The sequence below is a fragment of the Capsicum annuum genome, chromosome 7 (genome assembly GCF_002878395.1).
Source record: "Capsicum annuum cultivar UCD-10X-F1 chromosome 7, UCD10Xv1.1, whole genome shotgun sequence".
Classification (NCBI taxonomy): Eukaryota; Viridiplantae; Streptophyta; class Magnoliopsida; order Solanales; family Solanaceae; genus Capsicum; species Capsicum annuum.
In genome coordinates this window covers 31,473,514-31,496,967 of record NC_061117.1, presented here as the reverse complement: position 1 = coordinate 31,496,967, position 23,454 = coordinate 31,473,514, and the positions used below count along the sequence as shown (strand labels likewise).

At 35.2% G+C, this 23,454-nt stretch overlaps 1 pseudogene; it reads right to left on the bottom strand.

The window, feature by feature from the left end:
* Positions 1-10,300: 10,300 nt before the first annotated feature.
* Positions 10,301-11,583, bottom strand: LOC107877063 (annotated as a pseudogene).
* Between the last annotated feature and the right edge of the window lie 11,871 nt (positions 11,584-23,454).

Genomic DNA, 23,454 nt, shown 5'->3' with positions numbered 1-23,454 from the left:
AGTAATGGAGTAGAATTTTAAGAACATCTTTAACTTCACTTTTATTTTTTAGAGTATATATCCACGTATATTTTGAAAAGTGATAAACAAAGAATGAAGAGTAACTCTTTTGATCAATTGACAACACCGAGGAAGGTCCGCATAAATAGCTATCAATAATTTGCAATGGTCGTTGACTTTGCAGAGTATTTTTAGAAAAAGGTAACCTGTGCATTATATTTGAATTGGAAGAATTACAAACTAAAGGAGTTTTTGAATCACAAAATGAAATTGAAAACTTCCTTAACAACTTATGTAAACTTGGACAATTTGAGTGCCGCAAGAGTTGATACCACGGGTCAATAGAAAGACGACTAACTATTAAATTTCGTTGAGGTTGGAAAATATGGGTTATATCTTGCAGCCACTCATACAGCCCATGTCTATTCTGCCCACAAACCATAGGCGCCCTCGTAGCAAATACTTCACAAAAAAAATAAACAAAAAAAATTAATGGATGTTTTATTATCATGACAAAATATAGAGACAGGGAGAAGATTGTTTTTTATGTCTGGGGATCAGAGGGTATCATTTTGGTTGAAGCTTTTATTTGATATACATAAGTGTTAGCAGTGTGAGAAATTGGAATGATATTATCATTTCCCAATGTATATCTCGTCAAGTCTGTTGTAGTCTAAAGAAGTGGCTAAATTACAAGCATCAGTTGTGATGTCATGGTTAGCCCCGAAGTCAACAATCTATGGATCTTATTGTTGTGGAACTTGAGCAGCATAATTAGCACGAGCCTAAAAATGGTTGTGATATTGAAATCTACACACTTTAGTAGAGTGACCGGGGTAATCACGGAGTTGACAGCAAAGAGAACTCCAGTATTTTGGGTCTATTAATTTTGATGAGAGCACCATTACTGGGTATTCAATAAGTCTCAGGCTGTCTGGGAACACCATGGTTGGATACCTTATGAGGTATTACCTCCTTGCTTTCAATTGTTTTTGTTTCTTAAAGGTGCTTGATTTTTTCATTAAGTAATTGCAGCAGTGGTTATTGATGTCTGTCTAGCTTCTTTCTACTTAAGAAAGATCTCACAATCAAGATGTTTATCATAGACTTCTTCATAGGTGATCATTGTTTCACGTGATCAGATGGTCGCAGAAATAGCGTTATATTCAAGACTAAGGCCTTAGACTATTCACATAGTAAGTTACACATATGTGATTGGTGTTCCACCGATTTCAAGCTCATCAATAATGGAACGTATGTCACGTAGACAATTAATGACAGGCCTAGAAACTTTGGTAATACGAGCTAAATCTTGATGATTGATAATTCTAGTATGTGATTTGTTGGAGAAGGTAGTGTGTAAGGATACCAATGCTTTGTTCGTCGATTTGGTTGTTGCAATAATAGATGCAAGTTTAGGTTTTACCATTGCTAAGATGGCATTTTGAACAAGCCGATCTTGGCAAAACTAGTTCATATAAGTTGGATTATGAGTGCTTTCATTAATTTTTGTAAGTGTGGTCGGGGGAGCAACAATTGTTCCATCAAGATGACCGAAAAGGTTATGTTCGTGCATGAGCATTGGCACTTATGGCTTTTAAGTAGTGAAGTTACGGCTTCCTGCAAGTTTGATGGGTAGTTCAGATGTAGGATTAAACTGCACGATGATAGTGTTGCTAGTAGTGTTGTCTATAGTAACAACAGTGGCTTTGGTGGATTTTTTTTTTTTGCGTAAGGCAGTAGTTAGGGTTAGAGAGAAAAAATTGGATCATATCGTGTGAGATTTTAGATCCCTAATACCATAAAACAACTAATACTGGACAAAGAATGACAAGAGCATTTATTTATTCATAACCTAATGAAGAATATATAGGCGCTAATACAACACCGAATCCTAAAGTAATACAACAGCTAATTGCACTCCTAAAGTGATATAAATAACTATTTACAGTTGTACAAGCAGATAACTATGATATAATTATGAATTACTCTCGTATATCTCTTTTAGTTCTGTCAATTTCTTATAGTATCCAGCATATAATGCACTTGTGTATGACAAATTGTTTGTGCATCCTACTTTTAAACAAACTTTTACTATTTTCAGTTTTCAGTTAAACTATGTTGATGAATATAAATTTATGACCTTTGCTAGATATTGAGATAGGCGTGGAATTATTTCTCTTTGATCTCTTTGGGTTAATTTATGACCAAGTGTCATTTCTTTATATGGTATTAAAGACAGGTTCATCCCTGTTTGGGCTCTCAGTCCATGCTCCAGTTGAACCTAGACAAGAAAGGGGCTATTAGAGTGGGTTAGAAACTCATATTAATTGAGGAATGGACTGGTGGGTTGCTTATATGGACTTTGTCAATTCTCTTCTCATGTTTTAGAATTTTTTCCCTGATTGTTTTATCAAATTTAAGTTTTACTTTTCTTAAAAGGGAAATAAAAGTAATACCATAATTATTTTATATTTCCTTAAAAGAAAATATGATTCTTTTCCATAGTTGGCTAGCCTCTTTCTAAGAGGAAAAATTTTGGACCACTATAAATAGAAGGCCCCTCTTCTCATACCATAAGATAATAGGATTCACAATGTAGTCTTTAAAGAGTCTTTTCTAAGGAGAGATTTCTCTCTAATGGTTTTTTATGCTTTTTTTATATTAGGCTTTCATAAGTAGGCCAATTGGCCAAATAATATAATAATTATGCTTTTAGTATGTTTTCTTTGTCATTTGAATTATCGCTTCAATGGTCTGGAAAATTTAAGTTTTTCCATGATTCCCTCTCAATTTTGAACCCAACAATATCAGAGTCTATGGTTCAATGATGTAATGGTTCAGATAAAAAACATGCCAAAATCAAGGATACAACCAATTTGATGATAATGAAGATTTTTATCCAACTACATATGGAAAAGAAGTATCAATCATATTTTCAACACTTTTGTTGCTGCATCTCTAAAAATAAAATTAAAATATTAATTTTTAACCCATTTTTAGTTATGATATTTTAAACCTTCAATTTAATTGTGACACTCAGTAGTGATGCAGATTATGTGAAGAATGAAGATCATGCACGTGAAGAAGGTGAATCAAATTATGTCAAGAAAATCAAGTCTAATAATTACTTTACTTTTTAGTAAAAGGAAAATATAATTCTTTTCCATATTTGGCTAACTTCTTTTTAAAAGAAAAGATTTTGGACCTCTATAAATAGAAGACCTCACCGTCTACTCATACCATAACACATTAGGATTCACAATGTATAATTTTTAAATAGTCTTGTTTTAGGAGTAGATTTCAATCTAATAGTTTTCTATGCTTTCTTTATATTAGGTTTTCATATGTATGCCAATTGGTCAAATCATATAATAATTATGCTTTCAGTATGTTTTCCTTGTCGTCTGAATTACCGTTTTTATGATTTGCAAATTTTAAGATTTTCCATGATGCCTCTTGATTTTGAAACCAACACCATGAGCTAGCTTTTGGGGTTAAGTTAGTCTCAATTAGCATGTCTTTATAATTTCATACACGGGAGCGTGAGCTCTCATCACCTGTAGAGTGCTACCCCCATGTTAGTATATTCCACCTTTGGTATAATGTGCATTTCAATGACACCTTGTAGTTTTATTTCTAGTCGTTGATTCTTAAACAATCCCCTTGACCCCAGCTCAAGCAAAAGATCCCTTCTCTTGTTCACGCCAGATAACCACTTCTTCTTGTTGCTTCGGGTACACAAAATCTGTATTTTGGAAAAACAACTTCAACACTAGTTCAAGAATAAATCAAGAACACTTATGAAGTTTTCCAACACCTTCAACACAAGATCAAAATGACCTTTTAAAGAAGTGTGTTTTTCAGTATTTTAGAGAAAAATAGATGAAGCAGAATAAGCCAAGTCCTACGAATTCACAGAGTGTCCTTAAGGAAATAATTTCCCTCAAGTACCCAAGGTTGTGGAATTTTTCTCTTAGAATAAAATGTCTTAACAATCCGACAATGGTGGTACCACAAATGATCAGATTCTCTTCGAACTCACTCAACGGAAGATGATCACACGAAGTATTTTAGAAGACAAGAAGTGTTTTTCAAGTGCAGAAAAATTCATACTAAACCTATGGAAAAATACAGGTTTATATAGCCATCAGTGCCCCTTCCGAAAGGTGGCAATGGTTCACCGGAAAGGTGTATCCTTTCTGAACATTCAAGTATGTCTATTCGAAAGAGTGTGTCTTTTTCGAACAGCCACAACCATCCAAACAATCATACCTTTTCCCAAAATAGTGTGTCTTTTACTCGAAGAGTTGTGTTCTTTCCAAGCAACTTTTCAATTTTCATTCACACCAATTGAACCCAACAATACCCCTATATAAATGGGGAATGGATACTCTTTATAAAACTTTATGGACAAGTATGTGATCATCAAGCAAAGACTGATTGCATCTGGATAAGTGGGTTTTCCTTTGAACTTTTTGTAGTGAACATGCATTGGATGCACTCAGTCAATTGGTAGATTTGATATCTTTGAACCGTCGAGCTTTAATGTACACGTAGATAACACATATCACACAACCAACCTTTTACCATTTATGGTTCTCACAGTTTTGTTCATTTCATCCATGAACATGTTCCGGTTTCATGAGAGCTTTGAGAATAGGCTTTTACTAACAGTCTCCTTGAAGCGGCTTCCACTTTGCCCTCACATGGGTAATTTCTAAATGTTCAATCTTATATATTAAACTATTTGGTCAAATATTTCAAATTTAGATAATCATTAAAAGACTTCACACAATAAATCTTATCCTTGTTTACTAAACATTGTCTATACCATGAGAATGGATTGGGTATATTGATAATGTTGAACCTGTCAGACACAACTTTGTTGATCTCCTTGAACCTAGCTCTTGGGATCTCCAGTCTGCTAGATAGAGTTACTGTCATGTTGACTTGTCCAAGACCGTAAACTCATTCCCTTAGATGTTCTCTCAATTCCCTCTCCAAATAGTCCATTTATAAGTTGACCTAACATATTATCCTTTGACTTCACATAGTCAATAGTGATAAATCCACTAGAGAGAAGTTCTCTAATGGTATTATGTCTCCGTCTCATATGACGAGATTTACCATTGTACATCATGCTCCCTACCCTACCTATTGTCGCTTGACTATCTCAGTGTATGCATACTAGTGCCAATGGTTTGGGCCAATAAGGAATATCTTTCAAGAAATTTCGGAGCCATCCTGATTCTTCACCGGCTTTATCTAATGCGATAAATTCTAATTCCATCGTAGACCAAGCAATACATATCTGTTTGGATAATTTTTAAGAGACTGTTCCTTTACCTATTATAAATACGTATCCACTCGTGGATTTTACTTTACCTGATCCGGTGATCTAATTTGCATCACTATATTCTTCAAGTACTATGGGATGTTTAGTATAATGTAAAACATAGTCTTGAGTGTATTAAGATACTCCAAAACTCTTTTCATTGCAATCCAGTGAGTTTTATTGGGATTACTCGTGTACCGACTCAACTTACTAATAGCACATGCTATGTCCGGTCATGTACAATTTATTATATACATTAAACATCCTAACACTCTTGTGTACTCCGATACATACAGGACATTGTTCAAAGTCAACACTTTGCCTGATGTCATTGTCAGGCAGACTTTCATGTTCCTTCAACTTTTGTAGTTGCGGAGTTGGCCATATATATCTTCTTTTTGCCTTGGGCCGGAGCAAAAGCATCAAACAAATCCTTATTTGCATACACGTGGCGGGTGGCACCGGAATTCATCCATCACACTCGAGTATTTCCTACCAAGTTGCATTCAGATAGCATGGCATACAGATCGTCCATTTCTTTCTTGGATTCAGCCATATTTTCTTGGTTCTTCTTTTTGCCTTTCTTTGGGTCATGATAATCCGTTGACTTATGGCCAATCTTACCACAGTTAAAGCATTTTCCATTAAATTTTTTCTTAGGTTGATTGCTTTCCTGTCCAGCTTTCTTTTGTTTTTTGGAGTTGTTGTGATCGTCTTCTACAATATTTGCTCGACTTATTGCAGAGTTTCCTTTCGACTTTCTTTCTGCGGATTTGTTGTCTTTTTCAATGCATGGTCTTACTATAAGATCTTCAACTGACATCTTCTTTTGCTTATGTTTCAAGTAGTTCTTGAAGTATAGGTGGTAACTTCTCTATTATCTCCACGACTTGAAATGTTTCGTTCATGATCAAACTACAATAAAGTCTATGTGAACATCAAGAACATTTTTAATATGTCTAACTAAGGTATTCATCAAACGCATGCCTTCCGCGAGGAGATCGTGGATGATCACTTGCAGTTCCTGGACTTGAGATACAACAGACTTGCTGCCAATCATTTTAAACTCAAGGAACCTTGCAACGAAGAACTTCTTGGTTCCAGCATCCTCAGTCTTGTATTTGCTTTCTAGCACACCCCATAACTCTTTTGTCGTCTTCATTCCACTATACACGTTGTACAGTTCATCTTGGAGGCCATTTAGAATGTAATTCCTGCATAGAAAATGGGAGTGTTTCCATGCCTCCATAATGACAAATTTCTCCTGGACTGAAGTTCCTTCGGGCACCTCTGGAGCTTCTTCAAATGTGAATCTTTGAAGACTTAAAGTTGTAAGGTAGAAGAAAATTATTTGTCTCCACCTTTTGAAATCAACACCCGTGAATTTTTTGAATTTCTCCGCTGGTAGCATTACCTGCGAAGCACTCGTCTGACTCGTTGTGGCAACATTAGTTGCTACCACAGTCGTTGCAGCATCATTCACATGACTGTCAGTAGTCATTTTCCTGTCACAACAAGACAGTAAATTTTTAGCATATCAAAATAATACTTATAAAGTTGTAGCAACTTTAAACACCCCTTGTTTCTAGTTTAACGATAAAGTTTTTATAACTTCCAATCGTCAACTGAATGACCTCTAACTTGTGATGAAGATTTAATTTCTTCAAATCACTTGTTAAGTTCAAATGGAGTAGAAAGCTTAAAGTTTTAATCTCCAGAAACCAAAACAATACAGATTATGAAAAACAAAATTAGTGAAAAGAAAATTTCACCAAACAAGCAAAAAAAAATACTTTTTTTCCAATTTATTTCCTTAAGATTTTTGTATTACGGGTACACAAAATCTGTATTTTAGCAAAACAACTTCAACACAAGTTCAAGAATAAATCAAGAACACTTATTAAGTTTTCCAACACCTTCAACACAAGATCAAAATGACGTTTCAAAGAAGTGTGTTTTTCAGGATTTTAGAGAAAAATAGATGAAGCAGAATAAGTCAAATCCTCCGAATTCATGGAGTGTCCTTAAGAAAATAATTCCCCTCAAGTACCCGAGGTTGCGGAATTTTCCTCCCAGGATAAAATGGCTTAACAATCCAACAGTGGTGGTACCTCAAACGATAGGATTATCTTCGAAGTCACTCAACAGGAGATGATTACACAGAGTATTTTAGAAGACAAGAAGTGTTTTTTAAGTGCAGTAAGATTCATACTAAACCTGTGGAAAAATGCAGGTTCATATATCCATTAAGTGCCCCTTTCGAAAGGTAGCAATGGTTCACCGGAAAGGTGTATCCTTTTTGAATAGCCATGTCTGTCCATTCGAAAGAGTGTGTCTTTTCCGAACAGCGACAACCATCCAAACAGTCATACCTTTTTTCAAAATAGTGTGTCTTTTACTCAAAGAGTTGTATCCGTTTCAAGCAACTTTTCATTTTTATTCACACCAATTGAACCCAACACCTCTTGGGCCTTAATCATGCATGTAAATGTTCAATTGTGCCTATTAATATCTAGAGCTTTGTTCTAGTGGTAAGAGCATAGCTCGTGATGTGTGGATTACGCATGCATCACGGGTTTGAACTTTACTGCAGATAAATCATGGTATTTAAGTGGATTACGCATCCATAGAGTTTTGAACCGTATACCACCGACCCTCGGTATTTCTCAGTTATAAAAGAAAACATATCTGGAGGTCAACTACGTTTAATCTATTAGGTTTCTCTGTGAAGAAAGCATTGATATGCGGTCCCTTAAAGCAGTATCCTTTCTTTGCAGCATCCCTCTGTCAGTGGATGGAAGGAAAAGAGAAGATAAAGGGAGAAAAGAACGCTCGATTGCTCGTCGGCAAAAATGTTCTAATTTTAGCAAAGTTTTAGTATTTTGAATGTCTTTGCTGCAGCTATCATTTTTCAGATTTTGAGTTACTTTATGTTTAGACCGTCAGACTTGAAATTGCACTAATGGATGCTTTGATTCCTTTTAGTTGATGTCTCGCTTTTGCAAGGATGACTTTTGAGAAAACAATGAGGTTATGGAAGGTCTTATGGACACATTATTTGAGTGAGCATCGTCATTTGTACGCCAGCTGCAATTGTGAGAAGATACCACAATTCATAGAATAATAGTAGATATGGATTTCAACACACTGCTGAAATGTGTCAATGAGCTACGTGGTCATATTAACGTGGATACTACTGAAATTTGTCAATGAGCTACGTGGTCATATTAACGTGGATACTACCTTTAGGAGTTAATAACTTAAAAGAGATAATACCTATTACCCTGAACTATACCTAAAATGGCAGAGACACACCTCAACTTAAAAGGGTTCTTATTACCCCTGAATTAATTAAAAGTGTAATTTTGATACACTTAGTGTTTGCATGGCACATACGTGGCACAACACACTGAAGTGTCCACGTAGGCACATGTGTGTGCCACGTATGTGCCACGTAGGCATTAAGGGTGTCAAAATTACACTTTTAATTAGTTCAGGAGATAATAGGACCTCCTTTAAGTTGAGGTGTGTCACAGCCATTTCGGGTATAGTTAGGGGGTAATAGGGTATTTTCTCTAACTTAAATGGTCACTCAACTTTGAACTTTTATCTCAGAAAGTCACTAACTTTGGACTTTACTCAGAAAGTCACTCAACCTATTTTATTATTTTTTAAACCAATTTTTACTTATTATGTAAATTTTTTTAATAACAAAATTTTAAAAAATATAAAATATTAATCTAATGATGCTTTTACCCTTTTATCTTTATTCCCCTTACGTTAGGAATTGCAGCTTTTCCTTCCCACTTTTCATCTTTCCTCTTCTCCTATTTAGGAATTTCTCCTCTCTCTTGAAGATGGAATAGAGAACAATAAGTGAATCTCAAATAGAGGGCTCAAATTGGTATAAAGTAGAACTCTATAGGAAGAAAAAGAAGTAGAACTCTTTCAAATTGAGGCAAAAGAGACCATCATATCACAATCATATCCTAATACACAATACAAGAATATCCTAAGTAATAAAAAGAGTTTGCATGAAATAACCTTGTTTATCTTCATATTCATATCTTCAAGGTACAACAATGCTAATTCAATAACTAGGTCATAATTTGTTGTATGTAGTAGTTGACACAGTTATTACACAATTTTTGAAAGGCCATTTTCAATTATATTGTGCCTTTTTCATAGTCCAGTTCAAAAGTTCTACAATGACGTTCCAATCTATATCTTGTATGTACATACAAATCATATATATGACAAGAAGAATATCATTCTAGTAAGTGCAAATCAGTAAAACTTCACTAGTATTAATAAACTTGAAGTTACAAAGCAAAATAACACACATGATTTGCATAATGATATGTTACGTAATTAAAGTGACCTTAATAAGTTAAGCCTACATTTGAGAGCGAAATAATCATAACATGAATACATGAAAGACTCAAAAAAATAAAACCAAACATTTCTCCAGTAAGGGTTTACCCAAAGGACTACAACCACTGCAACCACAGTTGTATCAAATGAAATTTTGTAGAGTTGCATCAAATGAAATTTTGTAGAGGTAGGTATCAAATGAAAGAAAGGGTAAAAGGGTCATTAAATCGATATTTTTTATTTTTAAGAATTTTGTTATTAAAAAAAATTCTACATAGTCAAAAATTAGTTTAAAAAATAATAAAATAGGTAAAGTTGATTGACTTTCTGAGAAAAGTTCAAAGTTATAACTTTATGGAATAAAAGTCCAAAGTTAAGTCACCATTTAAGTTATTAACTCCAGCCCTTAGGGGTTGAGACTTTGTGTATATGTGCTGGTGAAAATGTAAAGCTTGCATCGCTCCTGAAACTCCGCCTTCATTACCATTTAAGATTACTTCAATGTACAATCAACAGGATGATGATTGATGTACTGTAACCACTTTTGGATTTGAACATCACATATTGACATATGACCTTGGCAATCAGTGAGAATAATGATATATTCTTTTCATTGTATATATGGATATAAGAATAATTTTATTTTTTTTGCTTGAAGTCACTAACTTGTTTCACCATGTTTATGCCCTTGCATTGAAATCTTATTTCTTTGTTCTTAAAATGATTTCTGTTTTCAAAGTTTTGTTGCTCCACCAATGCAACTAAGAGTTGAAAAACAGATAGCTAGCTTTTGTAACAGGAATAGCTGATATCTATAGTTGATTACTTTTCTTCACTTAGTTGGAATTGGCAGTAGCAGAGGAAGCTGATACTTGGAAAAGGGAGATCTATCATTTCTGACCTCTCGATACATGCATAAATTAGCTTCGCAAATAAGCTCATGTTCATTTCCAAGAAGATGAAGCACAAGCTCAAATCCAAAACCCAGCATGAGAGTTCTTAACTTGTTATGACATAGTCCACAAGTTTCTAAAGAAATGGCCGAGTCTCATTCCACGCTTCTTTGCCAGTACTTGTGAATGCTTCAAGCAAGACAATGTCGTCCAATATGGGAATAAAAGGCTGGCATGTTATTCATCGACAGAGGTGATAGTAAGCTGCAGTTGAGCAGTTGAAGTCCTGCATTTCTTCTATCCATGAATCTAAAACTTTTTTGGTGGCCACTTCTTGGTTGCTTACTGTCTCAGCAGGGTACTCTTGCATTTTTTCTTTTGGGCTGAGTGTATTTGCCTCCTTGGACTTGACATATTCCTTTTTGACTCTACACGATCTCTTTTTGTTCAAATGTGTGTTTCAGAAGTTCTTAACTTCATTATCTGTTCTTCCAGGTAGCCTACCAGCAATTAGCGACCATCTGCACCAAACGAGTAGTGAGATTAGTACAGCAAAAAAGCAGGAAAAGCAGCAGGTGCAGAGGGGGGGAAGCAGTGACCGGTTGCCAAGGAGCTTATGGAGTCTGATGATGAGGTCTTTTTCATCTTCTGACATCATTCCTCGTATGATATTTGGCCGCAGGTAATTTCCACCTTAGCCTGCAGTTTTTACCACTCCTCAAATTGAAACGTTAAACTCTTTGATGTGAGAATTCTAGCAGACCATTGATGATATCTTACAGAGCTAAAGTTATAACCTGTTATTAGACGAAAAGATTTAAGTATACCTGACTTCTCAGAAATGGTAGCCCAGTTTCCCTCTCCATGAGTCTCCACATAATTCTTCAATATCAAGTCCTCCGCAGGTTTCCAAAATCCTCTCTTCATTCTTTTTTTAACTTCTTTATCCCTCATTGCACTTTTTCTCCTCTCTCCTGTTAAGTTTTGTGTAGTAAAAAAGGAAATGAGTGATACTCAAATATATAGTTAAAGGTTGTTTGGTTGGGGGTGGGGGGGGGGTGGGGCTGGGCATATGTCTTATTAACTCTTGAAACAATGATGATGGAATTTAAAATTCTTTACTTTTGGATTATTATGTATTGGTAGATCTTATCAGATAATTGAAATGATGAGGGCCCTCAGTTTTGATTCATATTTTGCTTTCTTTTGTACCACCTGACATTGAAAGCCCCTTTTATGTGTTCCACTTTCATCCCAATAAAAGCCATTCACAAAGATGCTAGCTCATCTTGGTATTACCTTTCTTCACGCCCTCCGGGGGAAGGGGAGCTTATTTTTTTTCACTTTTTTTTCATGTTCAATTTCTTTATTGGGTGCATTGTATTTGGTAGAAAGTAAATAGACTTTGAACGGTCCATTCTGTTAAATGATGAGGAGGATTACCCTCAATGCATGGTATCATTTTTCAAGAAAAAGATCACTTGTAATATAATATGATAATTAGGGGGGGGTTTCACCCGCATGTTCAAGGTTAATATGGTACTAAAAGTTAATCTTAAGGGTATGGCTTAGTGGTCAATGAACGTTGAGAACCGTAAGGTCTCAAGTTCAAATCCTGGAATTAGTCGAGGTGCACCATCTGATTGGTAAGCTGCTAGCTAGTCAAACTATTTTATAAGCACTTTTAACTTCTCTTCCCAAAATTAAATTTCTAACTTCCATTCCTTTTTTTACCAAATACATCAAGGGCTTATTTTCAGTTTAACATTTCTACCAAAATCTATAAGAATCAACTCTTTTCCCTTTCGTAGGGAAGTTGGCCCTCGGCTATTTTAGCACCAAAAAGTGCTTTCAATTGTTTAACCCGAATGGCTTTTAGAGCGCTGTTTGACCAAGTTTATGAGAAGCCAAAAGTGTTTTCTTTTAGAAAGTGCTTATTTCATTTTTAAAGGTGCCTATTTTAGAGATGTTGTTGGTTTTTAGCTTTGAAATTGGAGAAATAACAAAGAAAGTGTTGGAGAAAAATAAAATACGGCAATAGTATTGTCAAAGGGAATTTTTTTTATTAATAACTCAAAACATATATTTATAGCTAAATTTCAAACTACACTCCAATTTAAATTAGGATAACTAATTCCTATTCAAATAATAAAGGGACAACTAATTCCTAAGTCTAAGCCACATAGAATTCGAATAATTTAAAACTACTAAAATTATCTACACCTACTTTATTCTGAGACATATCTTCAACACTCCTCTTTGGATCAGAAATTGTAGATTATAGTCTCAGCTTCGGATAAAAAATTGTAGATTGTAGTCTCAACTTTGGCTGAATTTGACCTCTTGAATAAATCTGCTAATTCATCTTTGTTCTTGCAAGGCTTGTGTGCATCTTTGTTGGATTAAATAAGAAATTTTTGCCTATCATATCAACTGAAATTGTTTTGATTGCAACATTCTCTTTTACTTCTGCAAGAATACAATTACCATTCTCAATTCTGATTTTCTTATTTTTGAAGGCAGAAACTCTTTAAGAGAGTTTTGTCATATGTCATGTGGTTTGTAAAACCACTATCTATCATCCAAAAATCAGATTTCTTGGTTAAAGAATATGTTGCCACAAATAAGTGATCTTCTTTTTTTTGGTGACTTAGGCATCTGCTTCATATTTTTTAGATTTGTTTTTGCAAATCACAGCTTCATGGCCACGTTGATTGCAAATCTTACATTGTACATCTGGTCTCTTCCAACATTTAAATGGAGGATGACCTATTTTGCCATAGTGTTGGCAAGATGGGTAATTTTTTCTTGAATTATTACCTTTGCTTTGAGTCTTGTGAGTCTTGTGGTTGGCTATCAAAGCTCCTTCAACCATACCATCCTGCCTCATAAGCATCATTTGCTCTTGCGCCTACAACGTATTTAACAATTCTACCAAGGTAATCTTGGACAGGTCTTTTGTGTTTTCAAAGTAGTTATTGATACTTTGTATCTTTCAGGTACTGTTACAAGAAATTTTTCAACAATTCTCGAATCTTTAAATTTTGTGCCAAGCAATCTTACCTTGTTAACAATGAAGTCGGTCTGAGTACTCTTTGACGGTCTCAGATTCCTTTATATTTTGCAATTCGAATTCCCTTATTAGATTCAATACTTTCATGCCTTGTATTCTTTCATCTTCGGTATATTCTTCCTTCAAATAATCTCAAATTTCTTTTGGTGATTTAAGAGTCATAATTCTCATGAAAATTATTGGTGACAGACTAGCAAATAAAGTTGCTTTTGCCTTTGATTTTCTGATTTTCTTTTCCTTTTGGCTTTTGATCTGGGCTACCGTGGGATTATCGGGCAGCAGAAGAACCTCATAATCTTCATCCACAGCCTCCCAGATATCTAAGGCCTCAAAATAAGTCTCCATTCTTACATCTCAAAGACGGTAATTCTCACCATCAAAGACAGGAGGAGCTATTTGGGAAAAGAAGTTTTCAGAATTCATCTCTCACATATCCCTCAAGAAACTGGCGCTTTGATACCAATTGTTGTTTTTTACCTTTGAAATTGGATAAATAACAGAGAAAGTGTTGGAGAAAAATAAAATACGACAATAGTATTGTCAAAGGGAATTTTTTTTATTAATAACTCAAAATATATATTTATAGCTAAATTTCTAACTACACTCCAATTTAAATTGGGATAACTAATTCCTATTCAAATAATAAAGGGACAACTAATTTCTAAGTCTAAGCCACATAGGATTCTAATAATTTAAAACTAGTAAAATTATTTACTCCTACTTTATTTCTGAGACATATCTTCAACAGATGTGACCAAGCTTACAGGAAAAAAATAAATGCTTTTGAGTAGCAGGAGAAGTTTTCCAGAATTTGAAAAAGTTGTATAGCATAGAAACTTGAGAAAAATTGGCAAAAGCTACCATTCTCAAAACTATTTAGCCAAAGGGACACTAAATTTCTTTTTGAATTATTTTTTAGGGTTACGGTATAAAAAGTGTAAAAAGGGGTCATGTGGGCCAAGGGACCATTGTATCATTTTTCTAACTTTACAAATTTAACATAATACACTAACACCCATCTACAAATTTAACATAATACACTAACACCCATCAACTTCTTCCAATATCAAAAAAAAATCTTCTCTCTCCTCTTAAATTTTCTCCAACTCCCATTTGAAGAATAGTTCTCCCCAAACACCATTTCTGTTTGTCCTTCTTCTGCAGCTGCTAAGAGGTTGTGTTTGCTTCATAAGGTTATTTAAAATCATGTTTCGATCATTTATAGATCCATTTAAACAGGTTTCTTTGCTAATCGATTCGTAGTGACCTAGGAATTTTTTTTTCAAATTTGGTTGATTAAGGAGTTTTGGTTTAGTTTCATTTTTTTAGCAAAGAAGTGTTGAATAGTGGGATAATCATTATTTGAAAAGTTATTTTGGCAGTTTGATTCGAAGAGTAAGTTGTTTCTGTCCGTAGACCCGTGGTCTATGAAATTGACCTGTGGTCTATGAAATCAAAATGCCCTAAATTGAAATAAATTTTTAGACGTATGAAATTCTTTTAAAAAATGGTTGCCTAAATAGTGGAAATTGAAAGATTAATAGCTAATTAGTTCGATTAGGTGCAGTGGTTTGATTTTTAGCAATTGTCGTGTTTCGATATTACATGTTGGATTTTGGTTCACAGTTATTGATGTTTGGAGTGAACTGTTTGATGGTGGAATGGTAGGATAATCATTATTTGAAGAGTTATTTTGGCAGTTTGATTCCAACAGTCGCATGTTTCTATCCGTAGACCAGTGGTCTATGAAATCGACCCGTGGTCTATGAAATCAGAATGCCCTAGATTGAAATAAATTTTTAGATGTATGAAATTCTTTTAAAATATGAAGGCTGAAAAGTGAAAATTGAAAGATTAATAGCTAATTAGTTTGATTAGGTGCACTAGTTTGATTTTGATACTCCATGTTGGATTTTGGTGGGATATTTCTTTATTTATTTATTTATTTTTGGGAGGGGAGTTCATTTGAGCATTGACTTATTTCTATTGATAGACTTGTGCTATATGAACTGAAAATGGGAGATTTTTTCTGTAGGTGTAGATTGTGTTGAAAATGGGTAAAAAAAATCATCCATCCTAAAGGCAAAGCCGGTAGCAGTAGAAAAAGAAAAGCCAAGGCAGCTGAAAATGTCTCAAAAAGAAATAAAATTGACGAGGAAGTGTCCGAATCTGATCCAGATTTAAAGGAGATAAGCGACTACGCCAAGTCTAGTGAAGATGTCCTTCCCGAGCGCAGTGTTAGTTGTGACAGTGAAGAGAGCGAGGAAAGTGGGAGAAATAGTGATGATGGGGACAATGATCCCTTGTCTGTGCCAGGTTTTTCAAGGTTTATTTTCATGGAGCGGTATGACCTAAGAACGATTTCCCGATGAAGATATTAGTCAGATCAAGAATGGATAATTATCGAGAATTTAAGCAAGTTCTTGTCGACCAGGAGTTGAAAAAAAAATTCAAGCGGTCCTGTTTTGGACACCTGAGAAACCTGTCAAAACATCTCAAATTCAATGGGCAATTAATCCATTATTCGTTGTTGCGATGCGTCAAGAGGGATAAGATGAATCATGAGATATGGTTCTGCGTTAACAACAAGCCTATCTGTTTTGGCTTGAAAGAATTTTATTTGATCACGAGGCTGAACTGCTCATCAAAGCCCAGTAAATAAAAAATGAAGAAGGTATTAGACAAGAGGGAGCATTTTTGCTTTAAGTTGATGAAAAATAAAAGCATTACGGCGGCCAAATTGTTACACTTGATCAGAGGGAATAAGCTGAACGAGGGCCACAAGTTTAAGTGATGTTTACTATGGTTCTTGCACACCATATTGCTTGCAAAAGATTCGACGAAGGTTGTCGACACAAAACTAATTGGAATGGTCGATTCTTTGAGTTTCTTCGAGAATTATCCGTGGATAAAAGAGGCATTTCAACTGACCCTGGACTATCTAAAAAAGAAAAGTGACCTGAAGAAGAAGAGAGAACTATTTGATGAGAAGCAGAAGACATCCTATACTCTATTCGAATTTCCCTGGGCATTCATGGTATCTACCATAAACCCTTTAGTTAGTTTATCTTAGATTTGTATTTTATTTATACTCTGTCATAGACTCTGAGTTTTTTCTCTCTGTTGTACTGATTATAGGTTTGGATGTCCGAGGCCTTTCCTCATCTTGAAAAATTTGCTGGAAAATCAATGGATGAGCCTTTTCACATTCCCCGCATCCTCAGATAGCACACTACAAAGAGTGATCAGATAATCTTAGGTGACCCATTCAAGTACAAAGAAAAAGTACTGAGGTATGAACTTATTTTTTATCATGCAATAATAATACTACTGTTGCATTGAATGTTATGTATTTGCTAATTGATATTTTGTAGAACGTGCACCCGTACACCATCCCTACTGTTCGTGAGACGAAGATGGATTACATGATTACCTTTGAGCCATATACAGACGAGGTGAAGAATAACGTCCTCGATGGCTTAAAGAAAGAGATAGAAGGGGTGATGTCCTTATTTCAAATGAGGACAGTGATGATGATGGGGATTTGGGTGGTAACCCTATTGAAGTACGCATTGATGATGATGATACTCCGAGCACCTCCAAAGATGCAGGGGACACCTCATCCCCTGAGGATCTTCATAAGCATATTGCTACACTCGAGAAAGCGGTGTTGGATATTGCTGCCTATATTAGAGAGAAAAGACTGAAGAAAAAAGAACAGAATGAGCGACAACACGGGCGAGGTAAATTCATTCAATAATTGATGTTGTTAATGAATTTTCACCTTTAAATATCAGTAAAACTTTGTAATATGATGATACAGTGCATGTGGACCTTCATAAATGGAGAGGAATGAAAAAGAAGAAAAAAAGAGCAAAATGGATGAGTTGGCCTCTGTTCTGGCGGAAGAGGAAAAAGAAGAAGAAAAAAAGGATGAAGAAGAAGAAATGAAAGAAAACAAGAGCCAAAAAGAAAGTGTAAAACAAGCAGTTGCAACTGAAGAAGAAAAAGTTAAAAAAGAAGTCGTAGCAGTTGAAGAAGAAGGCAAGAAAAAAGGAGGAGATGTAGTTAAAGAAGCCAAGGAAAAAAAGCTGGAAAAATATGAGCAGCAGCTGATGAAGAAGAAGAAGAAGAAGAAGAAGAAGAAGAAGAAGAAGAAGAAGAAGAAGAAGAAGAAGAAGAAGAAGAAGAAGAAGAAGAAGCTGATAAAGCTGCAGCTGGAGAAAAAAAAACTGCTAAAAGGGAAGAAAAAAAAGAAGCTGAGGAAGAAAAGGAAGTTTAGAAAGAAACAATTGTTGAAGGTGAAGGAAAAAAAGAAGGTGAGGAAGAAAAACAAGATGGGTTCATGGATATCGTTGATGAAATCAACAACACCTATGCTGATGAGGAGGAAATTTTTTGAAAAAGACATTTGAATTATTTTATTGTTAATGTGTTGAATGATCTGTTTAGTAGGATATTTGAAACTCTCTTTTATTTCATAGAATGTTTAGCTAATCTTTCGTATACTTCTTTCATAGTCTATCATTACCATGCTGCTCCATTTTAAATTGATATGTTGATTGATCGACTATGATTCTATCAAAAATAGTGCTAACATTTTAGAAAAATAGAAGTATTATTATTTATTCAATATCACTACATCCATGTTACACTTTTTCAAAGAACGAATACTAGCATTATAGAACACAACATTATTTATTCATAAGAAAATCTCTATTTTCTTCGCATTCTTGGAGCCTTTGTAGTAGATTAAATTTTGCGGAGTCACGAAAATTTGATGTGTCGCATCTCGGACTCTAACGTTGATGGACTGCTTGGAGGTGATAGCTCATCGAGCCATTTAAAAAATGAGCATGCACCATTATTCTAGAAAATAAATTATAATTAAATAACGATTAACTTAACATTATAAAAACGACATACATGACTCACCTTCGCAATTACACAGTTATAAAATTTACGACTTGGATTTGAGTCCAAGCGTGATGTCCTCAAGACAGTCGTATTCCCACAATGATAAATTAGAGTCTTTTTAGAATTGGATGTTAGAGATACTTGAGATATTGTAGAAGTTTTAAATAAAATCAAAGTTAATGAGATAAAATAATGAGGGAGTGACAACTTTATATATGAAGTAAAAAAAACGTGTTAAGTGCAAAATTAGCTATTTATTACCGTTGGAATAGTAATTTTATTTTTTGGAACTGGGGGTGAAAGTTAATAGACCGTCGTAGATCATGACCAACGTCATCCATCAACTAGTTACTAAAATATATCGTAGATTGGTATGGTTTATCGTAGACCTACACCTGTACGAGTGCATCGACGGATCTCTTAATTAGGCGTAAACCACTTTGAGAGTGTAAACAAGTCACACAATCATATTAGAGGTTATACAAATTAGGGGTAGTGTATTAAGGAGTGTGTAGATAGGTAGTGGTTGAATGTTCAATCTCCTAAGAGTAATTTTTCTCAAAGCATAAGTATGTTTTGTGGATATATTTTGTCCAACCACTATCCATTCCACATAATCTTTTGATTTGGGGGTGGGCATTTAAGGAGTGTGTGGAATGTGTAGTCATCAAATACAAAATACATCCACAAAACATACTTGTGCTTTGAAAATCATTACCCTTAGGCTATTGAACATTCAACCACTACCCATCCACACACTCCTTAATACACCACCCCTAATTTGTATAACCTCTAATATGATTGTGTGACTTATTTACACTCCCTCACATGTGTATAAACCCACCCTACATTTATTTTTAATTTATTTATTCTCTTTTAAACAACATTCAAGTATTGGTCTATATCAGTCTACGTAGATCACAGTGGTCTACGCCTAATTAAGAGATTCGTCGATGCACTCGTACAGGTGTAGGTCTACGATAGACCATATCAGTCTACGGTATATTTTAGTATCTAGTTGATGGATGACATTGGTCATGATCTACGACGGTGTATTAACTTTCACCCCCAGATCCAAAAAATAAAATTATTGTTTATATCATTTTTAATTTAAATCACCAATAGTTCAAGATTGTCTATTTAAATCATTTTTAATTTTATTATTTTATTTCATCAGCCCCAAGACATGTTATTATCAGTTTAACTCATTTTTAATTTAATTATTTTATTCCAACTGCCCAAAACCTGTTATTATCAGTTTAAATTATTTTTAATTTAATTATTTTATTTCAACAGCCCAAAACATATTATTATCAGTTTAAATTATTTTTAATTTAATTATTTTACTCCACCAGCCCAAAACATGTTATTATCAGTTTAAATTATTTTTAATTTAATTATTTTATTCCACCAGCCCCAAAACTTGTTAGTATTATCTATTTTAATTTAACTTATGCTCCATCAATTCACATGATCGATGATCAACTACTATGTCGGGTCGTTGATAGACTAAGTATGTGATCGAGGATAGACTCTTTATGTGATCGACGAGAAATTGTTTATGTGATTTATTTTTACAGATGCATTCACTATAGATGCTAACACAAAAAATTACAATAACAAAGAAAAAGAAAAATTCAATTTGAAAATAGAAATTCTTTGTTCATTGCATAATCATAGGATTTTTACATTCAAAGCATTGTCACATCGGCCAGAACAAGCAAAATAAGCAAAATAAGAAGAAGTTTTCTTCTAACAACAATCCTACAAGAAAACTTCTTCTGCAATGAACACAAAATAAAAACTAATAAACATAAAAGAAATTAAAAAACTAAACAACAGATTTCATGGAAATGCTGGGAGGGTAATGTAGTCAGGGTCATCCATTCCGAGCCTTTCCAGAATTGCCCTCAAGAAACGAGCGATTCTACGGAGTTTCCGCTCTAGGTAGATACGGTCTTGACCCAGACCATAGAACAGGCGATCGAAATCATTCCTTAAAAGAAGAAGGTCATAGTGCCTTAGGGGAACATGTCTGACAGGGCGCAGGGCTATCCTTCTTGGAGGTATATTTTCTGATTTGGGTGAAGAAAAAGGTTTCTGATATTGGGTTTAGGGAAAACTGAAGGGTTACGTAGAAATAGGCACTCTTCTTATAGACCAATAGATGGAATCCTTTCATATATCCACACAATGGTCAGTCGACATGTGTCAAAAGAGAAAAAGCTTGGTTTGTATATACCAGCGGTTTTTCTTATGAACAGATGTTTCTGCAGTTTTTCATTAAATAGGAATGGGAAAAAATGATTCATTGCATCGATTGAAGAGTTAAGAAGGTAAAAAGACCAACATAGCATGTCTGATAAGCAATCATATAACCAATAAATAATATTTGATAGACTGTAGGAACGATATGCTATAGAATTTACATAGTCTATCATAGACAATGCATTTAGTCGATTACAACTGAAGGTTAAATTTTACAGAAATGAATATTTATCCCCTAAAACAATAGCTTTACAACTAAAGAAAAAAAAAGGTTGTCTACGATTTGTTGGCCATTCTATATGTGGTTCTTTTGTGTCCAGATTTCTTATATATCGAACACCTATTCCTCCTTTTGGACTTGAATGTCTCACCGATGCCCTTAGTGTGTTTGACTTTCTTTCTTCCAAGTTTGCGATCGTAGGGGGTGGAGAAATCTTACTATCTTGCACTTCTTGTGGGACAGTCCATTCGGCCTTTGGAGGGACAACGTTAAGAGCTTTTGAGTACGCAAGGAGGTAAGTTTCAGCTTTATAAATTAGCGAAAAGTACTCGTAGATGAAATTGCCATAACCTATTCCATCGCCATACTTTTCTTGCAAAGATGTCATCGCATGTTCGCACGGTATTTTCACTAAGTCAAATTTTCGACAAGAATAAATCCTCTCCAATAGATTGACCTTGGCAGTAATGTTGCTGCTGAACACCGTGAATTGGTCGAGACCCCCGTTTGCATTAGTCACATACAAGGAATCGCTCACACTCTTGTTATCCCTTAAAATCCTTTCTGCACAAGGCACAAATATGTTGTTTTGACCATCGACAAAGGCATACCGTTCCCTAAAGTTTTCACTAAATTTTCTAGCAATTTAATTAAATATGTACGACACGGGGTACTCTCGTTCATCCATCAATGCCGAGTTGAGTGACTCAGCGATGTTTGTGGTCATCACATCGTACCTATTGCCCAGGAAGTGTGCTCTACTCTATTTCTCAAAGCCAAGCACATTTTCAAGGACATGTGCTGCCTCAGGGCTATTATTCTTTAATTCAGCAAAATGCTCGCTAAATTCATCAATAGTATACGTTTTTGCCGCGGCGTAGAACAGATAAAGATATTCTCCACAGTGCTGATTTATGCACAGATTTTTAGCGAGGTGCCTCATGGAAAGTCCATGGTGTGCACGACTGTAAACACAGGAGAAGGCATTGGCAATCCTGATGTGCCTGTCAGAGATGACACATAGATCTGGTTCATCTTCTACGATAGACTTCAACTTCTGGAAGAAGAAGGTCCAAGAAGCATCGTTCTCTTTATCGATGACACAAAAGTTAATTGGAAAGATGTGATTTTCTGTGTCCTGTGCAACTGCACTCAGCAACATGCCCCCGTACTTTCCATACAAATGTGTGTCATCGACGGTAATTACCTTTCTCATGTGAGCATATCCTCATATGCAAGCTCTGAATGCTCAGAAGTAGTAAATGAACTCTCCATTAATCTGGTTTACCATGATAGAGTAGGAAGATCCTGGATTCAACAACTCCACCATGTGGGAAAAAGCTGGCAAACAAGCATATCCATGCTTCGGTGTCCCGCGAATGATGCTCTTCGCAATTACACTTCCTTTCCAACAAATCCAATAGCTTGCATAGCAATGCAACTCCTTGAACATAATTTTTTGTATTTCGCTTATGCTTGAACCTTTACCATTCCGAAAATGATTTACGCATAGTGAAGTAATCAATTCGAAGGACAATCTCTTATGCCTACGGGTGGCGTGTTCAACATCGCACATGTACAACCCGACATACTTTTATATACGAAATCTGTACGAGGTTTCATACTTCATTGCCCTCAACAACCAGCCGCAACAATGAGATAAGAATTTTGCCATCAAGAATTTGGAGCAGTTCTTCTTCAAACAATAATTAAAACACTGCCTTACCGCTGCTGCGTCTAGTAGCATTTTGAGCTCTTTTTTGTTGGCAAATATTTGATCGAGATAGAAATTGGCTTCGTCGTTGAAGGAATGTCCCTGTTGTGATCCCGTTCCATGGTTTTCTTTGTCGTCTTGCAAGTCTGATGCAACCTCTTCCATATGCATAGGATCATCTTCCGTATTAATAGGTTGATCGTCATCGTTCCCATAATCACTGAAATCATCGTCGACTGCCCAACGCGGAGGTGGGGGTTTTAATGAATTTATCAGTTCTTTGACGGACCTCTCAGCTATATTTATCCTCAAAATAGGCCTAAAGTCATCTGCATCGATATCCATCATGTACATCAGCACACGTACATCACTATTTATGATTGTAGGATTCACCTTTTCCCTCGAATTCATTAGATAACTAATTACCACGACGCCCAACGCACAATCTGGATTCCTGCTCTGCATTACGCTTGCAATCAATTTATCGTACGAACTATTATGGCGAAAAGCAACGGGGATTGTCACCTTCGTAAAAGATCTCCATTTCCAACATTTGGGAGTCTTCAACCATTCTCCTATGAAATCACTAGAAACCAGAACAAATTCTGCAATAGACAGCGTGGAATTAGGCTTTGGTCTACGGTAGATTATGCTTAT